This window comes from Condylura cristata, unplaced genomic scaffold, assembly GCF_000260355.1.
Source record: "Condylura cristata isolate star-nosed mole 26May11 unplaced genomic scaffold, ConCri1.0 scaffold00008, whole genome shotgun sequence".
Classification (NCBI taxonomy): Eukaryota; Metazoa; Chordata; class Mammalia; order Eulipotyphla; family Talpidae; genus Condylura; species Condylura cristata.
The window spans coordinates 46,964,196-46,970,814 of NW_004567109.1; the positions used below are offsets into that span (position 1 = coordinate 46,964,196).

Sequence of the window (6,619 nt, forward strand, 5' to 3'; positions counted from 1 at the left end):
GTCATCTCATAAAAAAATAGCAATGACAAGCAGGGTTAAGTGGATGACCACCTGAAAATAATTCCCATACTCACTAATGTTGACCTCTTCAAAATTTTCTTCATTTAAATTATGCTACATAAATAAATACTGCCAAGAAAAACAATTTTATTAGAGGTCAGTATGTGAAACAATCTTTAATGAAATGAAAATAGCAATGTATTTTTTAAAAAATAAAAAAGGAAACAATTTTAATTTAAAGAAAAAACAACAACAAAGTGTTGGGGGGGTGGGGAGAATAACTGGAGCATATTGGCTCCTGAAAAGGTGTTCTAGGTCTGTTGACCACATTTATTGGAAGGGCTGGGGAAAATAAAAATGCCATTTAGCTTAAGAATTCGTGAGTTATCTGCAAATCAACTCATTTCAGGAGTGGAAGAATGTTGGTCATTTCTTAATATCAAAATTTACACAGGCTTCTCTTGAGTATCTTCTACATTTAAAGAGCAATCACACAAAGTTTCCTATTTTTTCCACATGGGATAAATTCTTTGTTTTAGTCAACTCTCAATGGAGGGACAACTAGAGCAACACCATCTCCCCAGACAAAGAGCATCGGGATATTCCGTTTTGTTGATTTATAGATTTCTTCATAGGTTTCCTCATCAATTTCTATAGCAGTTACAGTTTCTTCCACATCTCCCAATATCATATTTAAATGTTGATCATAAGCATGTAACCTGCCTCGAAGCTCTCTGTCATTTCTCATTTTCACATTAATTCGCTCATCTGAGCTAAGCCTAATGAGATCCAGGGGCTCTTCTACAGTGTTTGTTGTTTGTTGCTGGTCCACGTCATCCGCCATGTTTCAAACCCTGCGCCCTTCAAAATAGCAATGTATTTTAAGAAATTCAATGGGATGGCTAACAGATACCTCAAATAATTCTCATCACATATCAGATAAAAGTAAATCAGAAATCACACGAGCTAAATCTCCTACCGATAAGAATGGTCCACATCAAAAGCTTTAGAAATAGCAAATGTTGGTGAGGCTGTGAAGAAAAAAGGAGCCATGGTATACTTTCTGGGAGTTAGCAGACTGGCTTCGCCCTTATGGAAAACAGTGTGGATGTTTCTCATACTATTAAAAATCAATCTACAGGAACTCAACTCCTAGGTATCTATGCAAATATACTAATTTGAAGGGATATATACACTCCTGTGTTCATTATATCACTATGCACAATAGCCAATTTATGTAAACAACCTAAGGACAATGTAGCTCAATAAACCAAACAACAAAAAAAGTAAAAGAAAAATACTCTTTGCAAAACCTAGTTTAAAAAGAGTTCAAAGTACATAGCAAGATAAGTCAGTAATTAATTAAACTTAGCTAAAGAATTTATCATGGTAAATGGCTTATTGACAGGCAATTAGATGAAAAGTGTACCATTTGAGTGGCATTAGTAATGGCATGAGTTGTGATAATGGATGACCCCTTGGATTACATCATTATGGTTAATTTCAGTGGTGACTGTGAAGACATTTTTTTTTCTTGGAATTTTGTGGAATAATTGAGGCCAGCTATAATACATGTAAAGATGAAGTTTATCATTGCAATAGAACTTTAAGCTGATTTGGCTACCATATTTGCTTCTTAATGCCTCATCAGGATGAATTTGTCTGATCTTATCTGTGTTTGCATCCTCTCTTCCTTAATCTCTTTATGAACATCCCATACAGACTTTGTGTTCAACTAAAAGAAATATGCTTCCAAGCAAGAAAAAGACTGTTATTTGATCTAGTGTATGAAAATCAGCGCTCAATATGAAAACAAACAGACCAACAAGGGGATACTGTACCATAGCAGGAAGCAGGAACTGAATGAATATTTTAAATCTGTTAATGGAATGAATTGAAATGAATTCTGAAAACTCCTTGGGTTAATGTGATTAGAAAGGGTGGAGTTGTGGAGAAATTTACAGGATTTAAAAGGGGGAGATAGAGACTTGTGAGGAATCTGGAATAGAGTAGTTAAGACTGGAGGTTTAGTAACTGTAATTCTTGTATAATAAGTATTTGCAAATTATGTGTAATAAGGAGTTGTGAATTTGTGACATATAAGGTATGAGAAACATCATGTTTCTCTCTGTTAAAGTTTTTCAATCCCTGTTCCATGGTTGAAAAGAGGTTCCCTTTCAGATTTTTTTTTTATTATTCCTTTCTTCTCTTTTAGGTTGTGTCAGACACAGGAGATTTTGTAGGACAGGACAAATGGAGGAGAAGCCAGAGCTTCTTGTGGTCTTCCTTAAGAGGCTCATGCTCCAGTTTATACAGTCCATTCAAAGGCAGACTCTGCTGGGTCATCTACTTACATCATGCCAAGCTCTGTCTTTGAAGTTGAGATGCTCACTATTAGCATCCTATGCATTCTTGTATCTGTCCCCATGTTAAATGTCCTGCCTCATAGAGTGTTCATATGGCTACTCTCTTTTAGGCTTCTTTACTCCATCCTTTGTCTATCTACTATCTCACTTGATTTGGTTTCCATACTTGATGTACACAAATGTCAATAAAGCTTCTTAGCTTTATTGTCCATATGAAACAGAGATGTGCTCATATAAAAGGAAGATCACCATTAGTTCTACTAATGAGTCCAGAGAAACAATAGCAACATCAACTACATAGGTAGAATAGTACAGCTTTATGGGAAAAAATGTAGAGTTATCTCAAAATCTTAAAAACAGATCTATGGATGTATATGTACAAATATATATGACTAAAGCATCAATTTGTTACCGGTTCATCCCATCATGTTAGTAGTATGTCTTTCTTGTTACTGTTGTACAGGAATTATGTATACATTCAGTTGCTTCTTTAGTATTGAGAAAATAGTAGATACTCAGTAAATATATATTTAAAAAACAAATAACACCGAATGGAATCAGATCATATAATAGAGAATCTTTGCACAAAGTGTTATAGAGAATTCACGTTTAGTGACTTGCAGAAGTACAGAAATTAAAATAATAAAGAAAAAACTAAATTAGCCAGTCAGAACTCCTCTAAGAACCCAAAGAACTGCAATAACAGAAGGGAGACCTAACTTGCAGGCACAAGGAAGGCATGAACAGCAGGATTGAGGAGCAGGTAAAGTTAAAAGGCATGCATACTCATTCAAATATTTGTAAAGCTAACTAGCGGACCTATGTGTCTATTTAGCACATTTTATTTGAAAAGATGACTTCTGTAGTTATTATTATAGAAAGTGGAATATACTCTTACAGCTGATAGAGGACGAGATCAGAAGTTAGTTCCTGAGTCATTTTATGTTAATGATGTCTTAACAGTGACTATCATCTCAGAAAATAACCCAGAGAACTTGTATTTATCCTAAAAGAATTGCATGTGCTTTTTGCTACATTTACATGTTCTACTTGAGATACTTGGTGAACTAGCAAAAAGGAAGTGTGAATTATACTCTTATGTTCTCTGAGTACTATATACAAAAGCCAAGTTATGGACAGAACCTAAGTGCCTAATGGCAAAAGAGCAGAAAAATAGAATGGTGTATTTACACAATGGGGTATACTTGGCTATAAAAGTAATGGAGAACTTTGCCATTTTGACATAATGAATAAAGTTGGAGGACATCATGCTAAGTGAAATAAGGCAGAAAGAGAGAGACAAAAACTGGAGGATTTCACTCATCTGTAGAACATAGAGAAACAAAGGAAAGGAACAACTAGAACCAAAACAAAAAAAATTGTTGGAATTTAATTAAACAACTGAGACTCTCCATGGGGTAGGGATCAAAGGGTGGAGGAGGACTATGGTGGAGGGTTATTGGTGCTTTGGAGGTAGGTGTAATGTGGTAACAAACATTTGTAGGTATGTTAATCTGTACCCCCTAAAACATATACATATTGTAACTGATATCTCAATAAAATTGTAAAAAGAGCACATTAAAAATTACATTCATTCACATTTAGAAAATATTTTTTGCATAGTTGATATATTCAAAGACTATAAAAACTTGTAAAATATTATTACTGCAATATAATTTTGATAATGGTGGTTATAATGTCTACCTTAAGAAGGGGAGGCTCATATAAACGTAGAAGAAGCTATAAACCAAGGGTCTGTGATAGGGCTAGAAGGGTGGATACAAAATAAGACATAATGAAGATGGAGAAATTATCTGACATGGTGACCTATCTATGTATCTAACAGTGACCATGGAAAGGCGATGATGTAGATATTCAAAGATTTTGATAGGTGGAAATAACAGGGGGGAGAAGGCAGAAAGATATTTCAAGTAGAAGTATGGAATGGCCTTGTCTCTAGAACAGTTTTGTCTTCTGGTAATTAATTGACTCAGAATATTGATAGTGGTGTGTGGTTGTCCTGTTGAGATTATTATGTTATCTATTTATATACCACGAATTTCAAAGCTTGGTTGGCATAATTTTCCTTCTGTTATGAAGACCTAGAAGTGGTTTGTGGTCTTTTGGAAAGGCAAGATTTCCCAGAAAAAAAAAGTGGTGAGATACTTAGATTTGGAAAATAGTAGGCAGACATTTTTCCATGGTTTTGAGTGATTCCTTTCAGTTAACTGACTGATCTGGGGAGATGGCTGATATTCTATCCTATGTTTTGGACTCTTCTATTTTAACCTCATCCTGCAGAAGGTCATGGCTTAGGATTTATTAGTTTTTTTAAGTCAAAGAAAACAGGATCTTGTATTACATATGTATTCTCTTTATTTATTTAATTTTTTAACCCAAAAGATCTGGGGCAGGGTAAAATTGCTTTTTGAAGTATAGTCTGCTAAAAATGGAAAAATCCAAATATTTGAACAAATAGTTAAAGAATCTTTATGTATTTAAAGAACATAACAAAACAATGAATAAAAATGGACAACTATAACAAATGTGATAAAGTAGTGTTATTAATATATATACTATTTGTTTAAAAATTGATGATAGAAGTTCTGAGATCCCAACTGTGGATGCTTAAGGGGTATGAAGAGAAAAATGTCCTTAAAGAAGGAAACATAGGCCCTCCCTGGTGGCGCAGCGGGTTAAAGCACAGCACTGAGAATCTAAAGCCGCTTTCACATGAGTTCGATTCCCGCCTGCCCTGGAGGTGACCACATGGTGTGACAGACCTCTCCTAACCCGCCCGCTGCTCCCCTCAGCAGTGTACTTCGTTGATCTGCCTGTTCTGTTCCCCACTCTGTCTCTGGTAAAGCCTCTCACCGCCCCTGGGCCTCTGGCCTGTACCCCAGTTCTGTATGCACAAATAAATAAATCTTTAAAAAAAAAAAAAAGGAAACATAATGATTAAGAAAGAGGTTTTATTTTTACCAATTTGATATATTCAAGGACTATAAGAGCTACATAAGATGTCATTACTGCAATCTAGTATTGATGAAGGTGCTTGTAATGTGTACTATTTTATTAGTAAAGGCTAAAAAATTTCTCTGTTATCAAGGAGTGAAAGAGACATTTGTCTATACTTTGAAAAACAAATTGGTAACATATACTATGTTTTTGACCCTTCCCTTGTTCATGACTTAAACCTGGTTTCATAGTTCCCCTTTCCTGAAAATGTAACCTACAGGAATAATATTCCAAGAATAAAAATGGAGAAATATAAATACTTGACTTGCTTCTGGAAGTCAAGCATATGTTGCACACTAAAAAACTGGATTATTACTAGTCATTAAGTGTGATACTTAAAAAGAACTTCTGTTTATATAAGCCTACAAATGGGCCAGAGCTATAACAAGATATATGTACCACATATATAAATGTATATAGTTAAAATATTATTTGTCTCTCCCTGTGTCTTAATTTGAAGGTAAATTAGGAAAAGACCAAAAGACCAAACACTGACATATTAGTTTGAATTATATTGTTGCATCATCACTTAATTTTTAAAAAAATATTTTAAAATGTTCATTTAAAAAAAAGGAAAAATATTATGCCATTCAACACAAATACAAGTTATGAAAAGTGATATGCTGTGGGAGCTAATTTTTAGTTGGTGGAATTTCTGATGTCATTAAGAATATCTCATCTGGAATTGAGAAAGTGCTCCAAGACAGTGACAAACGAGGCACTTGAGCCCCCCTCCTCCATGAACACACTAAATATATAATCACAAATGGAGTAGAGATCAGAAAGAGATTCAGAGTTAGGAATGACTCTTAAACAATGGACCAGAGAGGAAATACCCACATCAGAAATGGGTAGGGAAGGCTGAAAACAATTTCACCATAAACTCCAGACTTGGTCCAGTGCCATGTACTCCGAGGGAACTGTCCATTTCCTGTTCTCCTGGTGGAGGGTTTGGACCCCAAATTCAGAGCTCTAAAGATTTCCACCAGAACGATGGGCTTCAAAATACTTAACTTTGAATCAACAAGACCTGTGTCCAGAGATTTACAAAACAATATCAAGCAAAGAAGCAATTCTTAACTGATATATGAACAGTAAGAAGGTAGATAGACATCACTCGTAATAAGGGAGATGCAAATTAAAACCACAGTGAGATACCACCTCACCCCAGTGAGAATGGCACATCTTCAAACAACTAGCAACAACAAATGTTGGCGAGGATGTGGAGAAAATGG

At 35.0% G+C, this 6,619-nt stretch overlaps 1 pseudogene across 1 annotated transcript; it reads right to left on the bottom strand.

Annotated features, from left to right (window-relative positions):
• Window positions 1-535: 535 nt before the first annotated feature.
• On the bottom strand, window positions 536-847 carry LOC101625391 (annotated as a pseudogene). Its single transcript, XR_001145227.1, has one exon. The product of XR_001145227.1 is annotated as a U6 snRNA-associated Sm-like protein LSm3 pseudogene (transcript).
• Between the last annotated feature and the right edge of the window lie 5,772 nt (window positions 848-6,619).